Source organism: Halichoerus grypus, chromosome 4, assembly GCF_964656455.1.
Source record: "Halichoerus grypus chromosome 4, mHalGry1.hap1.1, whole genome shotgun sequence".
NCBI lineage: Eukaryota > Metazoa > Chordata > Mammalia > Carnivora > Phocidae > Halichoerus > Halichoerus grypus.
In genome coordinates, this window is record NC_135715.1 from 148893330 (window position 1) to 148905889 (window position 12560).

Consider the following 12560-nt stretch of genomic DNA (forward strand, 5'->3'; position numbering starts at 1 on the left):
TTTTTTCCTAAGGCAAGGGGAATAGTAATCATGTATGGCATCTCTTAATCTATAAAATCTGTCTACAGATTCTTTTCTAATCATCCCAGGAACCTACTAACCTTAGTTTAGTCCAGTAAAAACAATTGGTTGAGGAACGTAACTCTTTTAACCTTCGGCATCTGTTAAAAGCAGAGTTAACTTTTATACTCCTTAGGAGAGGAGAAGGGGTTGTGTGTTAGAAGCCAGTGTACATGACATGCAGTTTGCACCTACTAGTGTCCTCTTGCTTGGAATTATATGACCATACTATCACTCTGAGTTCTGTTAGGCGCTTGGCCCTCTAGCCTATGAACAGCAGTTTGAAACCAGATGATTCTCTGAGATCGCTCCTTAAGACCAGCTGCAGTTTGGAATGACCACTCATTGTCCTGGAATAAGCAGCTTAGACCCAACTAGTCACCCTACTGACTCTCCCCATACAAAGATGTTTCTGTCCCACACAGGCAAGGACTCCCTGTTCTCCAGGCTCAGCTGTGGAGTGTGCTGAATTAATCAAAGCCCACTTAGACCACATTCCCCCAAGACTAGCAGATTTCTATAGCGACTCCACCCTAAAGCTGTGAACTCTTGCCCTTTTAAATGTTCTTCTGACAGCTGGGCATCCAAGAGCAGTCTAACCCTCGGAAGACAGTTTAGGAAGAATGTTCTCCGAGGTTTACTGATGAGAAATGTGCATTTACATGTCCTTTTGCCAGTCGGAATCGTAACTAACCTTTTTAAGTGCCTAAAATTTAGTAAGTGCTGAGTTTGATGCTGACTCTCACTGTTTCATTTTGCCCCAAATCAAATACTCGTAATTATTTCTGTTTTACAGAGAAGGAAATGGAGAGCCTGCTAGGATAAGAGTGTGTGACAAACAGCCTGCCAGGACAAGTGGTTTTCCACTCTGGCTGCACCTTGGAATCACTTGAAAAGCTTTTTTGAAATACAGATTCCCGGGTTTATGCAGATGAATTAGATTAGAATAGCTGGGGGTGGGTTCTGGCATTGGGATTTTAAAACAAAAACCTTTCCCAAGTGATTCCCATTGGAAACCAGGATTGAGAATCTTTGTCCTGATTTGTCCGACATTCATACCTTATCAAATCATGGTCCCTGTACCAGTTGCATTTTCATGAGGTAGAAGCTTGTTAGAAATCCAGAATATCAGGATTTTCCCAGACCTGTCAGAATCTGAATTTTAAAAAGATCCCTAGGGAACTATTTGTACTGCCTTTGCAACTCTTCTATAGAGCTAAAGCTCTTCTAAAATTAAAAATGTTTATTAGAAAAAAAAAAAAGATCATGTTTGGGATACAGAGATCAAAACCTTCCCTCCAGAAGCTCAGTCTTGCAAGAGAGAAACTTATTAAAAGGCAATTTGCTAAGAGCTATAATGGAAGTAATGAAGAAAGTGCTGTCACTTTATGGGAGGAAATGAAAAACACTGCTTACAGGAATTAAGTGAAAATTGCCCAAGGAAGGTGACTTGAAGGCATTCCAGGCCATAAAGGACAATACCTTTATGAAAAGTTGCTAATAAAGGGAATTAAAAAAAAAAATAAATAACATGAAACTGAGCTTTGATGAAAATATACGCTTTAGTACACATGCATATATTTTTTTAAATATTACAAATCCTAATCCAAAACTAAGAATTAGTACCGGACTAAGGAGATACCACAATTATGAATAGTTTCTTTCTCTTTTTTGAGAAAAGCAAAGTAATTAAGGGAAACTAGTCATTTGTAGCGTTAGCACTCTTGAAGGGGGTGGGGGATAGACCCTTTTTTTAAATTCTGTATTCTTGGGACTGTTGAGACCCTACTCTACCTTAACTTTTCAGTTTCTTGGAGGTGCCATGCTTCATTTCTCCGTGGGGATTTTGAGGGTGCTGTTTTCTCTGCTGGGCATGTCTGACCCTTTCTTCTACTCCTGGTGAATTTCTCCTCATCCTTTAGCTAGGATTCTGCTCAGAATCACTTCTTCTAAAAAGCCTTTTCTAATTTACAGTCTAAGTTAGTTACCATTCTTCTGGATTCATAAAGCATCCTGTGTTCATGTTCTTGCCAATTTTCTTTTTGTTTGTCTCTCCCATGAAACAGTACCTTGAAGGCAAGGGTTATTTTTCAATAATGTTTATTCAGTAAATGCTTTGAAGTAAATGAAATATATGGAAACAATAGCCTATTTTTGCCCTTAGTTTACAGTGGCAAGATAATATTTGTAGATGGCAATCAGAGATTGAAATGCTCTTAGCATTAATAGCTAGGAAGAAATTTAGAGACTTCCACCTGTGCATAACTTGTGCCTGGCAAATAGCAGATTGCCAATGCATTTTAGTTGCTTGAAAGAATTAACATTCTCATTTTATACGTGAGGACTCTGATTTAGATTATGTTAAAGGTACATCTCTCTTAGCATATAATTAAGATAATGTGAACTCAGACATGGATCATTACTCATAAATGAACAATAATTTTTATAGCTTCCAGTTGTGAAATGTCCCTATATGTCGGGTGTTACAGAAATAACATATATGTGTAATATACATATGTGGTCACATTTCATCCTCTGAAAAGCTTATGAGGCCTATGTTAGATTTGGAGAACAGATTCGGACTCAGAAATATATGATTATAGAGCTCATGCTCTTTTCCTAATCGGTGTTCTTTCTGCCTTCCCTGCTGCCTCCCTTTCTTTAAGAAGCAGCTCCCACCTTTCTCTTGGTGGAAATTGTAAGGCTGGGAATCAAAGTCATATATAAATCACTGGACTTCTTTTCTTCCCGTCTCTACATTTATAAAACAGACCTATTAAACTATATCAGCGATTCATTCGTTATGCAACAAATATTTGGAAGGCTAATGTAAGTGCTGAAGACACAGCAGCAAAAAGAACAGACAAGAGCCACAGTCCTGGGGCGCCTGGGTGGCTCAGTCAGTTAAGCAAACAACTCTTGATTTCAGCTCAGGTCATGATCTCAGAGTCCTGGGATCGAAACCCGTGTCAGGCTCTGCACTCAGAGTCTTCCCCTGCTTGCTCGCTCTCTCTCTTTCTCGCTCTCAAATAAATAAATAAATAAATAAATAAAATCTTAAAAAAAAGAAAATCCACAGTCCCACAGAGCTTACATTATGGTGATTGAGACTGAAAATAAACAAGTAAAATGAAATCCAGTAGTGAAGCAAATAGAACAGGGTGATGAGGAAGAATGTGGCTGGAGTAAGGTGTGAGGCCATCCATGGAGAGGGTGGTCTGAGAAGTCTTTCCTCAGGAAGCGACATTTAAGTTGAGAACTGAAAAGTAAAGCAGGAATCAGCCATGAATAGATTTGGAGGTGGAGAGTCCTAGGCAGAGCGAGGCTCCAGGCCAAAAATCCCGAAGCTGCAGAAGCTCTGCCTGTTGGAGGGACCACTGAGACCAGTGTGGCCGGTGGGAAGAGTTGAAGTGGGTGAGAGTAGAGGCTGGTAGGTCCAGGTCATGAAGTTGAAATAAATGGTAGACACCGTTTCTCAAACGCCAACGTACAGATACCCCAGAGGAATCCATGATGATGTTCTCAGATCTTTGATACCTTCGACATCTTTGATGTTTCCTTCCAATGTCTTCACTTTTCATGTAGTTGGGAAAATCCTTCCTTGTTAGTAATGTCCCAGAATAGAGGCCAGAAACTTGCATGGGACCCATGCATAGGAGCCAGGCTCTGTCAGATCCACCCAGGTAAGACTTTGAATTGGAACCTAGTGACAAGAAACCTGCAGCATGGAATCTCTTCTAGCAATGAGGGGGGCAGATACATTTCATCTATAGGCGCACCTACAGCCCAGTTTCTACTATCGCAGCTGGTGCCCAGATCCCGGTTAGCCTGAGGGACTTCGGCGAGAGTGCCTGGTGCTGGTGGCCGTGTTGAGCACACCGAACCAGCCCTGCGCTGTTATTTTTGTGCTGTTTCTGACTGTGTAGCTTCATTTTCTGGCCATCATGGAGTTTCTGTGGATCTCTCATATCCTTCTAGACATTTCTTTTTATTTAAATTAACTAGAGCACATTTCAGTGTTTGCGATTAAGAACTCTGTGTCAGTGTCCTGAACTTGCAAGTAAGGGTCAGGGAGATTTACTACCTATGTCTGAGAAGCATTAGATCAATGAGATTGATTCCAACTCTAAGTTCCTGGGCTAATTAGTGGCCAAAAATGACCTGGAGATATAAACACTGCTTATTTCAAAACCCTGTTTTCCATATTTTTATTTGTAAAATTAGTATCTGTAAACTTGTCTCTGTTAGAGAAGGCTGCTATTTTATTCTGTGCACTCATGGGAAGTTGGACTAATCATTCCATTATATTCTTCTGGAAACCTCTTATCGGTCCCCTTAACTTCAAGAGCAGGATCTAGTACAAAGATACTACTTTTTTTTTTTTTTTAAAGATTTTATTTATTTGTCAGAGAGAGAGAGAGGGTGCGAGCGTACAAGCAGGGAGAGGGAGAAGTAGACTCCCCGCTGAGCAAGGAGCCTGATCATGACCTGAGCTGAAGGCAGACGCTTAACCAACTAAGCCACCCAGGCGCCCCAAAGATACTACCTTCTTCACTAGACTTTAGATCTCTCCAGGCTCCCAGATACCTCATTGATAAGGATTACATTGCCCTGGACAACTTCTCTCTCACCAAGAGCCCCCTTGTCAGTAAAGCTAAGCAAGTATTTAATTATTAACCACAATCCTAAGCATATATGCATTTGTAGTGTCTGTTCAGTTATTCTTTCAATAAAACAGGTAACTAGCCATTTATGAGGTCCACTGTGCTGCATTTGAGAAAGGGCTTCTGAATTTTAAATGGTTCTTAATTGCTGTACAAGAGTAAGGTGAAAATATGCTTAGAATTTTCACCACCCCCATCTGTTCTATACGCGCGCCAAGCTGGTCTTGGAAGAGTTGTTAAAAATTAGCTACTTCTCTAAAATGGCTTTCCATTTTCTGCCTCTCTGGCCATCTTTCCACTCTGTATTGAAGTTCTGAATCTTTACTAACTCCTGCCAGTTTTATTTGTTAGAAGCTATTCTTATATCTATAACAATTTGTTTTCTTTTTTTATTGACATGTCAGTTGGATGCAGTGCTCTTCATGATGACTCCTAGCAAAGAAAGTCCCTCTTCCAACATGTGTGTAGGTAAAAATGGTGCTTGATTCTGGGAAATATTCACTTGTTTACTTTAATGGAAATTGTTCATTGTTATGCAGAGGAGAGAATGAAGCACCCCATTTTTCTCATTTAAAGATCTTATCTCCTGTGATACCAGTAGACACTTTTAAGAGTAGTTTGCTTTGAATATCAATTGAAAAGTAGATTTTTGACTCAAAAGTGTCTTTCTGTCAGATGTAACCATTAGGCTTATGCATATTCAGGCTTCACTTTTGCCAGTGAATTTTCAGAGATTTCCTACTTAGTTCATTCTTTGTCAGTACATTTTTGGTGACACATTTTTGGTAACTTGAGTGTTATCACCTAGGGATATATCTTTGTCTTTATAGTTTAGAAACAGAATGCTTTGGGTGAAAGATTCTCTTTATGGAATATCTTTCCTGATTGTCACTTTTCCCTCTTCTTTCTTAAGACACGATGCACATTTTAAGTTATATATTATGGGTGGAGATGTCATTTGTTGTCTCAGTAGGGACATTATGGGAAATTGAAAGTAAATCTTCCAAAGAAACATTTTAGCCAGGTAATGGGTACATGATGGTTTATTGTATTATTCTGTTTACTTTATACATGTTTGATTTTTCTTTTCATAATGAAAAGCTAAAAAGACACCATTGTATATTGGATTAATATAACGCTATGACATAGGCAATTCACTAGGCTTCTCTGAACTTAAGTGCCCTTATTTGTAAAAGGAATACATAAATAAAAGAATAAATGCTTCATTTGTAGGATTAGGATTTGATCCGGAGATGAATGCTCGAGTGTTCCAGCGTGGACTGTAGGCAGAAATACTGTTCACATGTTGAGTATTAATTAGAGAAGGATTTTTTGCAAGTGTCACTCAGTATTGCTTAACCTAGAAAGAACTGGACAGATTTGCATAGTTGCTTTTTGTATCAGGATCATGTAGGGTCATGGAGGCCAAAAGAGAAGATGGGTTGCCTTTAGAAGGTAGTCCCGTGGGAAATGGTGCAACAAAATCAGAGTTTACTGTATGCCTAGAAATGTGCAAAATTTTTATCATAAATTATCATATTTCTTGCTCACAACTACATAATAAAAGAGTACCATAATCTTTTGTTATACAGATGAGGTAAGTCATTTGGCTCAGAGGTTAAATATCTTGGCCAAGTTCATATGACTAAAAAAAATGATAGAACTAAGAATAGAAATTGCCTAACTCTATGACCTCAGCAATTATTTCAAGTCAGGCTTTTTTTTTTTAAATTTTTTTTAATTTTTTTATTGTTATGTTAATTCCCATACATTTCAAGTCAGGCTTTTTTTAAAACTTTTTTTTTTGTTTTGTTTTCATACTTTTTTCTGTATGCAGTTTTATTCAGCTATATGAGCAGATTTATGTGAGGTTTCTATTATAATAGTCCAAAAAAGTCCACTTTTGGAAGTGGAAAGGATTTAAATGAAAATGTATAAATGCATATAAATAATCATATATTGTGTTTCCCAGGACTGCCATAACAAATACCATACACTCGGTGGCTTAAAACAACAGAAATTTATTTTCTCATACTTCTTGCAGCCAGACGTCCAAAATCAGTGCGTTTGCCGGGTGGATTCCTTCTAGAAGCTCTGAGGGGAAATGATTTCATGTTTCTTTCCTAGCTTCTGGTGGCAGCTGGCTATCTTTGGCTTGTAGTCTCTGCCTCACCTTCACATGGTTTTCTCCCTGTGTCCATCTGTGTATCAGATCTCCTCTCCTTTCTTTTATAAGGATGCTGGTCATTGGCTTTAGGGCCCACCCGAAATCCAGGATGATATCATCTGAGATTTTTAACTTAACTAATTATATCTACAAAGACCCTGTTAATAATCACATTCACAGGTGCTTTGAGGTTAGGATTTGGACATATCTTTTGGGGGGCCACTATTTGACCTGCTATATATTTTGAACACTTAAAGAAACAGGTAATATAGTACAAGAACAGTGCAAACATTGGTTTCAGTCCATTTTAGTTCACAGATTACTTCGTTTTAAGTATATTTTATATGCAAATGTTATTTTATATATATTACCTAAAATAAAAGATATCTCATGATGATTTTAGACTTAAATTTCATTTTCTTTTTGCTGGCTCACTAAGTAAAAATATATGCTGATCATCCTCTTTCAGTTATTCCCAGGATATACTATTGCATATGCACATTTAGTTACTCATTACTTGAAACTTTGATATTTGAAATTACTTTTAAGAGATTCTAAATGGTAAAAAGATATTTAATATTTCAGTGAGATCTCCTGATTCTCATCCCGAAGCACTTACCATCATGACCAGAATGTTAGCACTAGATTCAGTGAGGAGATAACGAATTCAAAAGATTGACACAGCAAAGAAGATATAGTGATATTTGATGATTGACCAAAATTGGGGGCATCTAAGAGGGAGAAGCCAAAGATACACTAAAATGGGCATTAAGAAATCTGGATTCCATTCTCAGCATTTTATACGTTCTGCACCTCTGCAGAGTAGAACAGAAAAAAAAGAAAAATTCTAGAGAAATGGAGATGACCACCACATGCAGAGCGTTATTAGCCCTGGGGGCGGGGGGGATACTTCATGAAGATATGTGGACATCAAATTTTAAGCAAACTTTCAGAGATAAAAAAAGGAGGGAATCAAGGATGAGAGGTGCTCTGTACACTTTTAAAGCAATCAATATGTATTTTTGACCGGAACTTTGAAATAATAGATTTGTTTTGAAACAGTTTAGTGTCATATTAAGGAGGAGATGCTAACTGAACAATAACTGGAAGCATTGTTGGTAAGGGATCAGGAAAAGATGGCTAAGGAGCATAATTACAAAAAAGATGCATATGCACTTAAACTGTTTTAACTTACAGCTTATACAAATGTATTGATTTGTCAAACTTTTCGTGTAAGGCCTTTCCTTTGAGTGTGAGTCTGCTCACTGGAGTTATACAAAGACTTTCTTTTGTAAATAATACCCATTACAGGTCGTCCCAATATTACTTTATCAAATGGGAGGGAGAATGTAGGGACACCTAGATGCCACTTAAGTGCAAATTCTTTCCAAACTGTAATAATTTCATCTCAGTCTTTCATAGCCTTATTGTCAACCTATAATGTGACAGTGGGGAGTGACTACTTGACTAAACTGTGGTTTTATTAGGAAGGAAGAATGAGGAATGGGTGCTTGTTAGGTAGCCAACAGCTTTCATTCCAATGAGCACACAAGAGAATTGGTGGGAACAGAACTGCTTAAAAATATATGTGGGCAGGTTCTAGTAGCTGTAAGCTCTCAGTTAGCTATGAGCACCAGTTGGTATGGTTTACACTTTAATGGGACTGTCAGTCAGCCTGGTGAGTGGTGAACTGGTTAAGTAGAATTCTGCTTTGAAAACCCTATTTGTCGAATGGAGCTTTAAAAGTGCTGCAAAGGCTCACGTAAGATTCAAGGGGAAAGGATTTACAGAGAAAATCAGATTTGAGCCACCTTTGAAGGACAAAATAGTCGAAGGATTCATGATAAAGTGAGTGCCTGTTTGTTCTATGGGGTTGAGAAATTGTTGAGTCCTGGCATTTGTATATCACAGGCTGAGAGATAAGGGGAGAGAAATTTCCAGCCTTGATTTCAGGTTGTGAGAGATCATTTCTGTGACTGGGTCATGTCATTGTGTAGCTGTTCTTGGGTGGTCTATTCCTGGGTGGCCATCCGCATCTTGCTTGAGCATGGTGAGTCAGAGCTGAAATGTAGATGTGACATTCTTGGATGGTTTAAAGCAGTGCTTATTGCATGGTATCATTTATATTTGTATATATGCACACATTTAGTTTAAGGTCAGTTTCTTTGAATAGATACAGCTTGCAAAATTAGGTTAGATACTTTTTTAAAAAGTATAACTTTGTCATAAAAATAATGAGGATCTTATTTTCATGAATAATAAACTTTATGCCAAAACTCTGAGCGAAGCTTATAAATACCTGCTTTCTTCAAAAACCTCAGATTATGTACTTGAGGCTCTGCCCAAAATACACTCTTGGTTTACTAAGTAGGGTTTTGAAAAATTGCCGTCTTCATTGTTTTCATGACGTGTTTCATGACGGTTGTGAAGCCGATGTACCTCCTCCTTTCCATTCAGTGGTGCAGGACGATTTTCCTAAATTGTTAGCATCACACCATTTTCCTGAGCAATTTGCACTATTTGCCAATCGCCTCTGCTGTCACAACGGAATCTGTAAAGTGGTTTTCAAGATCCTTTTTATTTCACTGATGTTCTCAAATCCCTCCAAGAAACCTCACCACCCCGCAGCTGATTTATTTGATCTCACAGGAGACCGTGAGAGGATGAAGTATCTCAAGAGGAAAAAAAGCAGGGTAGAACGATGAAGGTAAACGAATGCTGTGGTTTCAGCAGTATGTGGGAAGTGAGGAAATACAAATATCGTGGGTAGACCACTCCTTCGAGAAGGTTAATTGTGAATAGAAAGGGCTTGGGTGGCGATAAGATTTTATTTCCAATGAAAGAGAAAGAAGCCAGTAAAGGAGGGTAGAAGTTATAGAAGAAGACAGAAAATTGATATATCTTCGTCCTATTCCCTCTTCCTGAAACAGTGTTCCTCCTTATTCTTTCAAACTCTTATTTGTAGCAATACCCCTGATAATTACTTGAATGTATTGACTGTGTCACTTGTCTGATGTTATATGAAGAAAGCTATGAGGTCTTACTCTTCCTCTTTGAAATTTATGGTCTAAAACCATATAGCACATGATGTGAATAAGGTTCATTCCTACATTGAGCATGTTCTTTAGCAGAGTTTTAATGGGGCCTTTTTTTTTGAGAGCCATGATTTAATACACCAATCTGTGTGAATCACGTAGAGCGGAACTTCTTTTTAACCTTGGCACCGAAAACGGAAATAACCCCTGTTTTATAGGCCCTAGTGCTAGTGGTGTTTTATCAGGCTTCTATTGCTTAAGATGATATGGCTCAATCTGGGGTAGAGTTAAATCCATGTAATGATTGGTTGTGTTAAAATGGGATGGTTGGCTTGAGCCCAAAAAGAACTTTCAAAGGCATTGCAGAAATCTCCAGGTTAAATGGACTTCCTGATGAGTCAGTTAATGCCGCCAAATGCTTATCAAAGTAGTCATTTAGTGGCTGTTAGACTAAAGTATATACAAAATTCTAATGAGGGCAATTATTAGAGTCTAAAAAAAACCCAAGCAAGAACAGGTTTATAGAGTTTTTTTTTTTTTAAAACAATAAACTTCATATTCCATGGTGAGTGTTTGATAAATCATAATATTGAAGACTGTTTTACATTTGTGGAGAGCATGTTCTTTACAGTTTATAAAATCAATAGGTGTTACTGCTCTTGAGTCACAACATAGCTGATCCATAGGCAGAGGAGGCATTGTTAATGGGATATGGGGATATAAATAAGGAAACTGAGGCTCAGAAAAGTTGCTAATAATAGCTGACATATTGAGGGCTTATTATGAACCAGACGCAGCATTAAAAAATTTACATTTAGGTTTTTTAAAATTTTATCTCCACTACTATCCTATACTGTAAAGGTTACTTTTACCCAGAGTTTGTGGTTGATAAAATTGAAAAGAGGTTAAGTAACTTACCCAAGTGTACAGGACTGGTGAGTGGCAAGAGTCACAGCTCAAACCCAGGTGGACTGACACAGGATGGTCTGAGCCCCTGTGTAATGCTGTACAGCTTTGTTAGGCTCTTTACATGAGAGTTTTCTTTTTTTTCCTTCTGTGGCTCTTACAGCCGCTAACACAACAAATTGTCATTTAAAAGGTAAACTGAGGCATGTTTAAAAATTCAAGACTTTATTTGAGCAAAAATTGATTCTAATCAAGCAGCAGCAAGCCAGAAGTGATTAGGGGGCACATGGGTGGCTGAGTTGGTTGAGCATCTGACGCTTGGTTTTGGCTCAGGTCATGATCTCATGGGTGGTGGGATGCAGCCCTAAGATGGCTCTGGGCTCCACAGGGAGTCTGCTTGAAGATTCCCTCCCTCTGCCCCTCCCCCCCAAATAAATAAATAAATCTTTTAAAAAAAAGTGATTGGGAGCACTCCATCAGGAGCTGGGGAGATACTTTTATAGAAAAAAGGCAGAAACAAAGTAAGGAAATGACTGATTACTGATTGGCTATAGCTTAAAACCCCCTTGGCTGTTTCTGATTGGTTGTCCTTAGCCTTTTGATTTCCTTATGTTGAGGTATTTACAGGCCTGGATTTTGGTCTGCTTAAGTAGGCTGTCATAGCATTAGAGCTACTTTAGTCTAATAGCCTTTTTTTTTTTTAAATTAGTTTCACAATCAGAAACAATGCATTACATTATATGGTTGTCTAAATACCCTCAAAAAAGTTAGTGGACTAATGTAATATGTTCGCTTTTAAAATTGGCACATGTGTAATTTCAGTGTCTGATCAGTGATTGGTTCTTCTCACAGGGTTTATGATTAGAGAATGAAAACAGATATTATCTACTGTTTATTAGACATTATCTACTGAAGTGAATTTTGGAACTTATTATCAACTGGAGCTAGTATATGTTTTTCCTTTGGAAATATTCTAGATATAATTAAGTATCAAAGGAAGTAAAATTTAATATAGAAGTGATTTATCATGAAACGTTTGACTAATTCATGATGAATTTATAGAATAATTGACAGACTTGTTCTTCAGGATACTTATTTTAGTGAAACCATTGATACGGGATATATCAATGTCATATAACTGTTTCTCCATTATTTTAAGATATGTCTAAGAAAAGTGCTAACCACAATATCAGGCAGTAATCTGCTTTTAATACTTAATGTATTATACCCACAATGACACAAAGTTATCTGATTAAACATATAATTCTTTTTTTTTTTTTAAGATTCTATATTTAAGTAATCTCTACACCCAACATGGGGCTCAAACTTACAACCCTGAGATCAAGAGTTGCACACTCCACTGACTGAGCCAGGCTGGTGCCCTAAATGTGTACCTCTTGACTTGCAGCAAGCACTAGCCAGAATGCTACCTTTATCAACTAACAGCCCCAGGGAAACATGGAATCCATTCAGTGATTGCTGGAGTGTGCCATGAATCTTGCTCCATGATTTGAATGTAGTATGTTGCTGGTGTTATTCAATGGTTAGTGTAGATTAAACATTTTTGTAAGCATCAGTTCTCGTCTCATTAAGGTGGGTAAAAGGAGGAAGTTTTAGATAAAGGCCTAGTCTTAAAGTTGTTTTCCAGCCATATCTGAAGCAAGCAAGCAGAACATCAGAATACTTAATAGTGATAAAGAGGAGTTATGATGTTTTTTTTCCCCAAAT

The 12560-nt window shown here is 37.8% G+C and overlaps 1 protein-coding gene across 5 annotated transcripts in view; it reads left to right on the top strand.

Moving 5' to 3' along the window:
• Nucleotides 1–12560, top strand: part of GULP1 (GULP PTB domain containing engulfment adaptor 1) — a 271805-nt gene that overhangs the window by 60393 nt on the left and 198852 nt on the right. The gene's annotated exons all lie outside the window — the stretch shown is intronic.